The sequence below is a fragment of the Cottoperca gobio genome, chromosome 6 (genome assembly GCF_900634415.1).
Source record: "Cottoperca gobio chromosome 6, fCotGob3.1, whole genome shotgun sequence".
Taxonomy (NCBI): Eukaryota; Metazoa; Chordata; class Actinopteri; order Perciformes; family Bovichtidae; genus Cottoperca; species Cottoperca gobio.
The window spans coordinates 21,140,625-21,153,835 of NC_041360.1; the positions used below are offsets into that span (position 1 = coordinate 21,140,625).

Sequence of the window (13,211 nt, forward strand, 5' to 3'; positions counted from 1 at the left end):
TTATATGTACCTGTAAAGCATCTTTGAGTTACGGTTGTTACGTGTTACGGTTGCTAGGCTTTGATTGGATAATCACTGTTCAGTGGTGATGCTATTATATTAATGATACATGACCCAACCCTGACAGAGGATAAGGCTTCAAGGACGTTGGTGACAGTGTTGTGTTTCACCACGTTATTGTTATCTATAAATCTGGCCAGGAAATACCGCAATGTGGTGGGAGTGTTTTAGTTACAGATATCTGAGAGACCTGGTCCCTACAGCAACTGTGTGTCATTTGGCTGTGTCCCTGTGCTATTACATACTGACTCATGTTAAGCTCCTCTGGATAAGTATGTCTCTAAAAGCCTCGAATGTAAACATTACATAAATAGTCCTTTGCAGTGCTGACAGTCTTTTGTGCCCTTCCTGGAGAAGGCTTTGTGGAAGACTTCCTTTAAAGCCTTAATGGACATTAATGTGTGTGTCATTGGACTGAATACCATCTAACACCTCACACCAAAAGCCTCAATGTTCACAGAAACAGGAGTGCAGACGATGCTGTATAATTTATTAAGCCCTTCAGTAAATACGACCTGAAGTAAGCAACTTTAGAGTTAGGTGCAGTCTAAGCATCTTTAGTAGTGGTAGTATCTGTATCCTTGTTTCACAAGTTTCTTTGGACAACTATATGATTTTTCTTTTAATAAAAAGAATATGGTAGACCTCCTGTTGTATGAGGAGAGCTTGTCTGTTGTTAACTTCAGGGCTAACCCTCTTCACTTTAATCAGCAGGTGGCTTGCAAGACACAGGAGCTTAGCTTGGGTCTTGAGGAGTTGTAGCGTTTATTCACTGACAAATAAACTGTACACTCGCTGCACTGCTACACACAGGTATAGCTGCTCGCTAATGGCGCAAACACTGCTTGCTAAATGCGTAATATATTGTTTTAATAAAGTTTTGCGCCAATGAAATTGGATCATTGCTCATTGAATCGATGTATTAATCCAGATCGATTGGTCGTTGCACCACTTTGGTCGAGACTGAAATATCCCAACAACTACTAAATTAGAAGTGTGGTACTTTTCATTTAGTATAAGCATCAACGTTTCACTCCGTACAATACTTTGGTTTATAAATATAAAAGTAATTGAACCACATCTTTTTTTTGCATCACATGTTTGTTGAGAATATATACATTAAAGTATTGATTTCTTTCCATGTATACTGAAGTCTATGTGGAACATCTGAAAAGCACTGAGGCTAAGAGCAGATAAACAGAAACTGGAGATGAGACGTTGCAAGGTTGGAAAAGCCTTAATTGGATTTCTTGGAAGTGGACAGAAATGTCCAGGTCAGGAGGTCAGTTCGTGTCTTACACCTCCACACTCCTTTGTAAAGCCCTCTTCAGACAAGGAATACATAACATTTCTGCCTTCATCTATCTGTTAAAGTGATGGCATTCAGACATAAGTGATTTTTACATTGAATTCTGCTTCCTATTTTATAATATCTGAGCCATAACAGGATGTTAAGTTTAATTCCTATTTGTATGTAAAACGTTCTTTTCTGGATATTCATTTATTCATCCATGCAGTTGGCATGAGTGAACAAACACTGGAAATACCTGAAGAGACTGTCGGTCAGATTATTAATGTTTGAGGTTTTTCCTTCGCACCACAAGTGGAAAAAAATAGACTTATCTAATATGTGAAGAACAATCTCCTTAATGCCTTAAAGGTGGCTCTTTTAAAGTGTTTCCTATTTTATTAAACTGATTTTGTGCATAAGAGACAATTAATTACTGTGATCTTAGAAGGTGGAACAAGACGTGCATTTCATCTCTCTCCGCTGCATCCTTTGCGTTGCAGACGAGGTCCGACTTAGTAAGATTGCCGCTGTTACTTTTAATGTAAGTGACCAGAGTGCTTTTTCAGATATGAGATTAACAGATAAACGTAGAGGGGTGTGTGTTAATAAAGTAATATGTTTTCACTCAACAAAAAGCAGACTATCCAGGCAGAGGCCATTTTCATTTTCAAGAATGAATCACCGTCTGAGACGCAAGGAACAAGACTTCCAGGTGCGTTAGATTTAAATTGGGCCGACATAACAAGAGCCTCTCGCCTCAAATATTTGCGTCACATTTTTGCGTTAGCGCCAGAAGGAGTTGTATTTCAACTTACGGTCTTGGATGGTCTCTAACACGCTCTTTATCTGGTTTGAAGCTATTAACAGGGTTGGCATGGTACTGAAGCCTGAGCTATAAAATGCTTCATTAGAGGTGAAGAAAAAAAGTTCTGTAAGTACTACTTGGTGTAAAAAAATGGCAACTAAATGAGTTTGTTTATTTTAGATTTAAAAAAACACAGTCTATTTAATATGTCAGTGAAGCATTGAAGCGTTAATCTTTGCTTCCATGAGTTCATGCTGCTCCTGCTCTTGAGGAGATATCATCACTTCTGAAGAACATCCCTGAACTTAAGAAACATTTTTACGTTTACACAGGGACCTTAAACGCCACTGATTTACAACCATGCTGCTCATCAGCTATTCTACAGTCCCTGCCATTTTCACTGCCTGCTGTCCTGAAGCTCTGTTTTCTTTATTATCAATACTGTAAATAAAACAGATCCTTTGCAGACAATGTGTCTGACAAAAAGTGGAATTGATCTCAGTGCTGATACTTCCTGCATTATTTTCTCACTCAATGAAAAGCTTTGCACAATAAAACCATCTCAGGGGAGGATTGTTCTAATAATGTATAATCTTTATTCACACAACACAAAAGTAAGTCCACTGCTTTATGACGGCAATAACAAGGTCTCGGCTGTGATATTATGTCCCCAAAACCTCATACAACATTTACGTGGATCTACAATTTGTGTCTGTATCAGTTTCTCTCCCCACTGAGGCTTCAGAGTGAAGTATCCGGAGAGGTGAGGGTGCTCCGAGGATGAAAAGAGCAGATATGCTATTGACAGTTCGTAAATATTTTATGAAGCTGTTCTGTGTCGTTTGACATTTCTCTCTGCCTCGTCATCTTTTGAGTATGTTGTACAAAAAACGATTTTAAGAGCTTTTTCCAGAATGATTTATCCATCATTTAAAAAAAAAAAAGAGGACACCTACTGCTGGCACACACAATATGATTAAGGAGCAATCATTTAATAAATTACGAGTACTTGCCTATAAAAGCGGTAGTTTTTAAGGGAAAAGTCATTTGGGTTATGTTAGTTTTGTAGCATTTCGTCTATAAAAAATGATATATATGCCTCTTTTAATTAAATCCCCCCCCATTTAGCGGTTGGCTGCACAATTTGGTTTCCGAGTTTGTGTCACCTATATAACTCTGGAACATTACAGACCAAACTTTCCCCTAATATGTAATGTTCAAGATCCATAAAGTTAATACTTTATACCACATTTGAAAAAACTGTACTTGAAACTTATTTTATTTCACTTAATCGAAGGTGAAGTCTGTAAAAGTCTAAAAATGAGTGTATTTAGTTTTAATATTCTTTGCAATAATTTCATGAATCAAAAAGTATTTAATTTTGTCATTTTAAATTCCATAATTTGTCTATCAAGCCTTTTGTTCAAATAAAAAGTAGTAGTACTATGGCTAACTAACAATTATTTCCATCATGGATTAAATTCTTTCTTTTTTACAATTAATTAATTGAATAATAATTAAAAATATCAGACATTTGCGAAAAAGGCAAAAGTTACATTTTTAAATAGCTTGTTTTGTCCTTAATCCAAAGATATTACATTTAAAATGATATAAAGCAGAGAAAGGAAACATATCTTAACATTTAAGAGGCTGAAACCAGTATTTGGCATTAGATGACTGAAAAATAGTTCTTTTTTTTATGTGTTTTTGACTTAATAATCAGTTAAACTTGTTTCATTCCTATCAAGTATCTTTTCTTCCCCAATGATCAACATGTCAATTGTTGAGAAAACAATGCACACATGGCGCAGATGGAAGAAGAACAGTAGTGTGTTTTTGCTGTGTTGTGTGTTGACAGTAGAAATGTTAGTGATTATATGATGATGGTGAAATGCTGTCAGAACAGAATCAGCAACCCGACAGCTGACCTCAGTCTTTTGGCAATATGATGACGGACACAAAAGTTCCAAGGTTGGACAGAGTGACTCTTGAGAGAGCCAAGTTTATTTCTGTGTGAGGCCAGGACGCATGTGTCACGTCACATGTGGTAGGAGATGACATCGATTAGACCTACGACTGATTCACAGAAAACATTACACAGCGGAGGGAGACTTCTTCTGCAGCGCAAAGTCGATAAAGCTCAACGTAGGAAAAGTTGGAGGTTAAACTCTAATAAAATCCATCCACCAAACAATAATTTGATCAAAAAATGCCATTTAAAGTTATATTCTGCAACAATAAAAGCTCATTTCTCCGTGTGTAAGTATGCATATAATCACACTTTGTAATTCCCTCCAGACGTTGATTTTGGGGAGAAATGCAGCTGCTCAATTCAAATAGGGTCATAAAAACTATCGCCTGTTAAGCAGCACATTAATGTGTTCACTGGGTTTGTTTGTTTTTTTGGAGGAGGAGGAGGAAAGAAAAAATATTATCCTAGTGTTTTTCAGACGGCTGAGCAGTTTATGATTTAAGTCTTGTAATTGCTGATGTTAAGTGACACCCCGTTGCCTTCAACATGGGGGTTAAGGCTTTGCAACACGCAACACTACCTCCGAGGCAATTAGGAGGACACACTTCCCTGAGTGAGGGGAAGCACGCGGAGAGCCGCTCGTCAGGGGACTTTCTAACAGAGAGCTGATGTTGTGTCTGATTATTTATTTTTCTTAAGGCTGTGTCAGCACCAGCATGTCACCATCACATATAAGGGGGGGGGGGGGGCTGTCTTTTCAAGCCTCCCCCTAGTGGAGGCCCACTTTTCAAACTTATACTTGAAGAACAACAATCAAACCTGTAACTCATAAGCAAGAGTAAGAGCTCATATGGGTAATTAAATGACCACATTCACTTTTCTTCTTCCCTTCTGACCTTTTGAATTCAACAAAAGCAAAAGCAAAAACTGCACCCTCATGTCCAAAAGGGACATCTGATGATTGGTCGAGTCATTAGAAAAGCAGCAAATGCAAGTTTCTATTAGCAGCATCCATCTAAAGAGCGGAGGACATGGAATTACTTGCAGGGATTTGCCCAATTCCCTATGCTTCCTCTGACCTCCATCTAGTGCGCTTAAGCAGAGCCCCTGAGAAAAGCTGGACAGCCACATTCACTCACTTTATTACCATGGGACAACACAGCATCAGCTGCAGGACACTAATTCATAGCTGGGCTACATTTTGAATATGCATCCTACAATAAGAGGTAGCAGCTCCATAAGGCCTGTGCTGCAGAAGGGAGAGGGATCTTAAGAGGTAGCAGCTCCATAAGGCCTGTGTTGTAGAAGGGAGAGGGATCTTAAGAGGTAGCAGCTCCATAAGGCCTGTGTTGTAGAAGGAAGAGGGATCTTAAGAGGTAGCAGCTCCATAAGGCCGGTGCTGTAGAAGGGAGAGGGATCTTAAGATGGTAGCAGCTCCATAAGGCCGGTGCTACAGAAGGGAGAGGGATCTTAAGAGGTAACAGCTCCATAAGGCCGGTGCTGGCAGAAGGGAGAGGGATCTTAAGAGGTAGCAGCTCCATAAGGCCTGAGCTACAGAAGGGAGAGGGATCTTAAGAGGTAGCAGCTCCATAAGGCCTGAGCTACAGAAGGGAGAGGGATCTTAAGAGGTAGCAGCTCCATAAGGCCTGAGCTACAGAAGGGAGAGGGGTCTTAAGAGGTAGCAGCTCCATAAGGCCTGAGCTACAGAAGGGAGAGGGATCTTAAGAGGTAGCAGCTCCATAAGGCCTGAGCTACAGAAGGGAGAGGGATCTTAAGAAGTAGCAGCTCCATAAGGCCGGTGCTGCAGAAGGGAGAGGGATCTTAAGAGGTAGCAGCTCCATAAGGCCTGAGCTACAGAAGGGAGAGGGATCTTAAGAAGTAGCAGCTCCATAAGGCCTGAGCTACAGAAGGGAGAGGGATCTTAAGAGGTAGCAGCTCCATAAGGCCGGTGCTACAGAAGGGAGAGGGATCTTAAGAGGTAGCAGCTCCATAAGGCCTGTGCTGCAGAAGGGAGAGGGATCTTAAGAGGTAGCAGCTCCATAAGGCCTGTGCTGCAGAAGGGAGAGGGATCTTAAGAGGTAGCAGCTCCATAAGGCCTGAGCTACAGAAGGGAGAGGGATCTTAAGAGGTAGCAGCTCCATAAGGCCTGAGCTACAGAAGGAAGAGGGATCTTAAGAGGAAAGAGTGGGAGAAAGAAAACCGGACAAGTCATTTCCTTGCACTTGGACCATATAATACAAAGCTAAGCTGAAATCTCTTTTTTCTTTTGTAGATTGAAAGTCACATCTGTATGAAATACCCTGCAGGTTTAATGGTGGACTGTGTAAGCTGATCCTCTACATTTATGGAGCCTCCTAAAAAGATTCAAAGAAATCTCCCGGAGCTTGGCATAAAGGAAGAAAAGGCCACGCGAGACAGAATAACTTCTATCATCTGAATCTATGAGAGGCGGGACAGACATTGAACAGAAACAGAACTGGAGAAGATCATTTTCATGTGTAAGGAGGTAAAGGTATGATACACAGCCTCTTGTATTATTAATGAGCCTAGCTGCGTGGAAGACAATTCAACTCGAGTCATGAATACAAACCCTGCAGCACAGACACAGAAAGGGTCACACACCTGCAGCTGAAACTCTAACCTTTCTCCAGCCACTGCACAAGAAGTGACTCATCTATTTACAGTGAGTGTACTTTGTGTCTGATGTACATTCATCAGAGGCGTTTTCATGTGACTAAGTGCCGCCAGCCAGCAATCCACACAGCTTCCCTTCTTTGCATTCATTTAACATGACCTCGTTTTCCGAGAACATTTCAAGCCACTCAATATTTCATAAGAGTTGTTAAGAGAAATGTGTAATATTTACTATCTGGCGCTGTAGGGGAACGTTCCATATAAAAACAGCAATCCTGGCAAGAGTTTCATCATAGCTCTTCTCTGTGACAAGTGCAATCATCTTTTACGGTTTTATGATGCATTCATGTTTATTTTCACATTTGTAATTTTTGGTTCACATGCAATATGATTTCATGAAAACGGATTTCAGCCAGCTTTTCACTTGCTCAGTGTTTGTTTTTGCACTGAATGTTGCTCACAAAGAGAGAACGGCACAAAAGAAGCCTGTGACTGATTGTGCTGACCAGCTATGAGTTGTTAGTTATTTCCTCCAAACACTTACTATGTCCACATCGCTGCTGTGCATACTTCCTCCTGGCTAATCATCATACAGCCCGATCCCCACACAACCTGCCTCAGGCCTCCCTCTTGCCTCACGCTCCCTTTGACAGAAACAGGCCCTAATCAGAGCTCCTGCTGCATGTGGCCATGTGTGCCAGAGCAACGCTCCCCAGCCGAGACAGCACAAAATACCCACAGAGATAATCCACGGGAGCACCTATTGTGTGTCCGGTCAGCAGCCGAACGTGCAGCGGCAAGATGATATGGCCATATGCTCATACGCTTCACTTCCCCGCTCTGTGGTGTGAACTGTCCGTTTGCCCGAGGTGTGTGCGTGTCTGTCCGCATACTTCAGGACATTTTGACACTTTATCAACATAATTGAGGAAGTTGTCAGGTTAGCCTCTGAATCACCTCTCAGTGATGTGTGTGACCCGATTGATCCAACACTTCATGTGCATATTGACTCAAGTATGCACTGTACTCAGGGGAGACACTTAAGCTTTCTGGCTGCCATGTAACATCAGGAATCGGCAGAGCAGAGAGGAAAGGCAGAGTATCACAGTTACAGCCCGTCCTATACACACAAGCTGTGCTGAGCAAGGGCAAGTCACCAATACTGTTACAATGTTACAAAAGCAACAGTTACCACTAGTTTACTGTTCAGTGACATAAAGACAGGCTTTTAGAAAACGTCACTGTAGTTTTAACAATCATTTCGACAGTTTTAATATAATTCTGATCTACGATAAATACTGAAAGTGTTGATGAACACAGCTGGGTGGTGGCCATAAAGTGCCACAAATCCACATAGTGACCTGCAGCAAGCCGATCTGCTCTTTGTTGGCACACTTAACCAGCACCTGTCCTGTGCACACATTTTCTAAGGGCAAATGCAAAGGAGCATCACATTATGATGATTTTTGTTTATCAATTAATCTACCCCCCCCCCCCCAATTAATTCATATAAATGGTCAGAAAATACTTAAAAATGCAGATCACAGCTTTCCGTAGACCAAAGTGATGTCTGAACAGAGATAGAGTTAAACAGAAAAGCAGCTAATTGTCCCATTTGAAGCTGGATGCAGCATGTTTACATGATAAATGACTTGAATTAATCACATTTCTGGAATAGATTAACTGATTGTGTAGATTAGGTTTTTAAATTAAAATTAAAACTAAAACTTCCTCTCTGTCATTGCGTTGATGGTACTGTTCCTACTCATAGTATTCTGTTTATTTTCTGTTTCATTTTGCTTCTTTTGACCAAATAAAAGGCAGTAACAGATGATGCATGTGTCTGTCGTATACGAAGCCACGCAGTTTTCTCTTCAGTGTATCAGTTCAGTTATGCGCTTGACACGATGGTGATTCTGTTTGTCTGTTTGTACAGTGTGTTTCCTAAATGAAGTTGCATCACATTCGTTGTCGGTGGAACAACCTCTGGACAGCCGGTGTTTTGAAAAAGGAGATTACATTAACTGTCACAAGGATGCTAATAATAAAGAGACAGGAACAAGGAGTGAGGTTGTGTTTGCAAGAGAGAGGGGGGGGGGAGGGGAGGGGGGAGAGCGAGAGAACGAAGTAAAGAGACAGAGAGAGAGGTAGAGAGAAAGAAGTAGAGAGAGAGAGAGGTAGAGAGAGGAGAAGAGAGAGATACGAGGTAGAGAGAGGAGAGAGAGAGCTACATATATAGAGAGAGACATGAGGATGAGAGAGAGAGAGGAGTTAGAGAGAGAGGAGAGAGAGAGAGAGATAATATATATTATATATATAGAGAGAGAGAGAGCAGAGAGAGAGAGATAGGTAGAGAGAGAGGACATAGGAGAGAGGAAGAGAGAGAGCCGCGATCCCGCGAGATGCGCGGCTCGCGCTATCCTCTCTCCCGCGCGCGAGCTCGCCTCGCGCGCGAGAGCGCGCGAGCGGCGAAGTAGCGGAGAGGAGCCCGAGAGCGGAGATAGCGAGAGCGAGAAGAGAGAGCGAGAGCGATAGAGAGACGAGAGAATAGAGAGAGAGAGAGAAGAGAGACAGAGACAAGACAGAGACAGAGAGCGGTAGAGAGAAAGCAAGTAGATCTATCGAGAGAGAGAGCTAGATAGCGAGAGATAGATATAGAGATACTATATTAGAGCTATAGGGAGCTAGCGAGAGAGAGAGTTAGAAGAGAGCGATTTCGGAGCAGAGGATTCGATAGTTCGCTATCTAGTTTAGAGTCGATCGAGAGATCTTATCTCGCTATCTCTATGAGATCTCCACCTATATATATCTAGAGATAGATAGAGAGAGATATAATCGGTAGAGAGAGAGACATAGTTAGAGAGCGGAGAGACAATAATGGAGAGAGAGAGAGATATTTAGCTATAGAGAGAGAGAGAGCGATAGAGAGTGAGAGAGAGACAGAGAGAGAGGAGAGAGAGAGATAGACATATATATATATATATATATATATATATATATATGTCTATCTCTCTCTCTCCTCTCTCTCTCTCTCTCTCTATATATATATATAGAGAGAGAGAGAGACAGAGACAGAGAGAGACAGAGAGAGAGGAGAGAGAGAGATAGACATATATATATATATATAGAGAGAGAGAGAGAGAGAGGTAGAGAGAGAGAGAGAGAGAGAGGTAGAGAGAGAGAGAGAGAGAGGAGAGAGAGAGAGAGAGAGAGAGAGAGAGAGAGATTGAGAGACAGAGACACAGAGAGAGAGAGAGAGAGAGAGAGAGAGAGAGAGAGAGAGACAGAGAGATTGAGAGACAGAGGTTTTTAAAAGGCATTAAAATGAGATTTCACTTATGAGGGAAGTTGAGCTGAGAACTAACAGGAAGTCTTTTCCCTCAAGAGGAAATCAAGTCTTGTTACTGTAAAAGCAACTGACCTTGTGGCTTGTCTGGGAGGAATGCATGCAGAGGAGACAGACAGGGAGATAAACAGGAGCTCATGTACAGAGGATCTCCCTCCACTGCATACACACAAGCTCGCTCTCCCTCCCTCTCTCACTAACTCTCTCACTCGCCCACTTACTCAGTATCGTTTCATCTGTCTCTCTCTGCCTCTCTCTCTCTCTCTCTCTCACACTCTCAGTCGCTGTTCTCTGACGGATGGGGATACACTGCCAAGGAGGACTTAGGGGCGAGAGGAGAAGTGTTTCTTTTCTTCTCTGGTGTGTTTTCTTTCTCTTCCGCCTGGCTTCCCTCATGAGCCGTTAATTCCAGCCCCGGTACCGAGGATGAGGAGGATCTATTTGTGAGGAAGGCGCAACAAAGGAAGAGGAAGCAACAGGGTGGGAAATTCTGCCAGCGGGAGTGAGCGAGAAGACCTTTTCCTTTTCTACAGGCTCGAGCAAAGGTTAGTGAGGAAAACGTGCTTATCGTTAGAACAAACACTGCCTGCTGTTATTGTTTTATTCTCTGTATTTATCTCTAACAGGACATTTCCTATTCAAAGCTTTTCATATTCATGTGCTTTCCATCCCTTAGTAGTCTATTAAGGATTCAATTAAATGTCCTCACAGAGCAGTTTTCTTAAGTGCGAACAGTTCTGAAAATGAAAAGTCCCTTTAGTTACATTTCTTTTTCCTGCAGTCCCCACGTCGGTTACTGAAGTTTCTCTCTAGGTCAACACGACTGTATAATTCCCCAAAGGTATCCTGTACAGTTCTCAGGTAGCAGCGAGCGAGCTGCAGGAAAACGCGAGGACAGCTCGATCTCCTCAGCCTTCACTTTACACTGGAGGCAATTAAGCGGGACTGGCAGCCGACGCTGCCGGTGACTTGGAAACAGGCGTGTTGGAGACGCATAGTGACACATGATAGGATTCAGGAGGAGAGAGGAGCAAGGAGATTCCCATTGTTCATTCACACAAAAGCCTGCTCCTCTGTGAAAAATCCTGCTTTCGCCTGCGTGTCCGTGTGAAAACTGGCCCAGGGGCCGCAGTTGTGAGCTTTTATGATTTTGCATGACAGTGAACATTATTCTGAGTGTGTGTACTGCAAGCACATGTGCACAGAAAGTGTGTGAGTGTGTGTGTGTGCGCTCACGCATGCACATGGATAAAATGTCTCTTGGGTGTGCATTGGAGTGGAGTGATGTCTCTTAGGTGAGCCCTCACGTTTAATTAACACAAGTGGAAGAAATGTTTTAAACTAGCCAGACAAAGAGAGAATAGGAGAACATTTTTATTAAAAAAGAAAACATTATGGCTCATATTGTGATTCTATATTGTGATTCCTGGATGAACCATTGTGTACTATCTGTAATGAATGGATGAACAGTTGTGTATGCGATGAATGAGCTCCCTGAGGACTCTGCCTTTGTTCAGGCGGTATTTATTTACAATATGCGATTGAAACAATTCTCCTTGAAGCCAATGAAGACCCACCCTGCTCACCATTTGTCACAAAGCCTTGTCGCAGGTTTGGGTGGAGGGCAGTTTGATTAAATGTGTATTAAAAGGGGAAAAAAAAGAGTATTGTGCTCTCAGTATAAACACAGGTGGAGACACGTAGGGCTATTATTCTGAACCGTGTGTGTTTTGACACAAAAGGAGAGATATTACAAAAGCCTAAGCCTTGCTGTCAATTAATTTCAGTGGCAGGAAAGTGTTGGTCTACATTCAGCAGGCTGTGTTTATACCAAAACATCTAAAGTGAAGAATTAGCTTTTTTTTTTATCACTAACATTAAGCAGCAGATTCGTGTGGTCACCGTCCCCACTTTTTGTTTAGTCAGTCACCTCCATAGCACTAACCAAACATAAGCGAGGTCAGGACAGCTGGGCCTGGCCATCAGTCATCAGCAGAGGGTTGTTTCCTGTGTCACCTTGTCTCTCACACACACACACACACACACACACACACACACACACACACACACACACACACACACACACACACACACACACACACACACACACACAACACACACACACGGAAAACTGCCACACAGGGCAAGTTATAGTGAGTCCATCAGACTTTCCATATTAGGAGGAGTCTTTGACATTGAGAGGGTGTTAATGTCTGCTTGGTGCACACATTAACTCGCACGTAAAGTATACACACTCACATTTCTCCGCCGGGCATATTTATGCACCAATAACACACACACACACACACACACACTCACACCAGGGGAGGCGGAGCAGGGAGAGGCGTCGTGACCGGTGGCTTGGCAGAAGCCCTCAAGGTGAAAATTTGGAGTGAGGAGCATTTCAAATTTAGAACAGATGATCAAACTGGTGGAACTGCAGAGTAGCTGGCGGCACCAGATGCAGCCAATCTTTTGGCAGAGGAAGAGTTTTCGGTGCCTAAATCTCAGACATAAAAGTCGGAGGCAAGGAGCTGAAATTAATACAACCGCGCTATCGTCATCTCACGGATGGTGGTTCCTATCACCGTTCAGATGAGGCAAAAATGAAAGAAACACCCTCTTGGATTTACAGAGCAGCATTCTCTGTCACTGCGCACACATCACAACCCATCTAACCATCTCTCTAGAAGTATCAGAGTGAAGGCAGAGCAAGCTATTTGGGAGCGAGCACAAACTGAAACTGTATTTTGGAGTCTATTTTTTGGTCATGGTGAGATGGAAGTGTGTCCCCAGTTTATCACATACAAACAGAAGACAATTTCTTGGCTGGAAATTAAACATGTTCTCAGCCAAGTAACTATATATTCCCAAATGTCTCCAATGTTAAAGAGTAATATACTAAAAGATGTGTTACCTACCACCCTACTAAATCTGCATATGAGTCATAAGACACTACTGGAAATGATCTACCAGCTTCTTTTATCGTCTATGTACAGCTACACACTAGTTTCACTTACAATCTATTATTATTAACTCCTAATAAGTCTTATATAAACATTTTCTTTGTGCCTTCCACCCACTTCAATCTCAAATAGATACA

The 13,211-nt window shown here is 42.1% G+C and overlaps 1 protein-coding gene across 2 annotated transcripts in view; it reads left to right on the plus strand.

The window, feature by feature from the left end:
- Positions 1 to 10,093: 10,093 nt before the first annotated feature.
- shisal1b (shisa like 1b) overlaps positions 10,094 to 13,211 on the plus strand; it is a 30,101-nt gene continuing 26,983 nt past the window's right edge. For both annotated transcript variants that reach the window (XM_029434655.1, XM_029434654.1), the window contains exon 1: positions 10,094 to 10,653. The gene's annotated coding sequence lies outside the window, so the exon portion shown is untranslated. The remainder of the gene's footprint in view (positions 10,654 to 13,211) is intronic.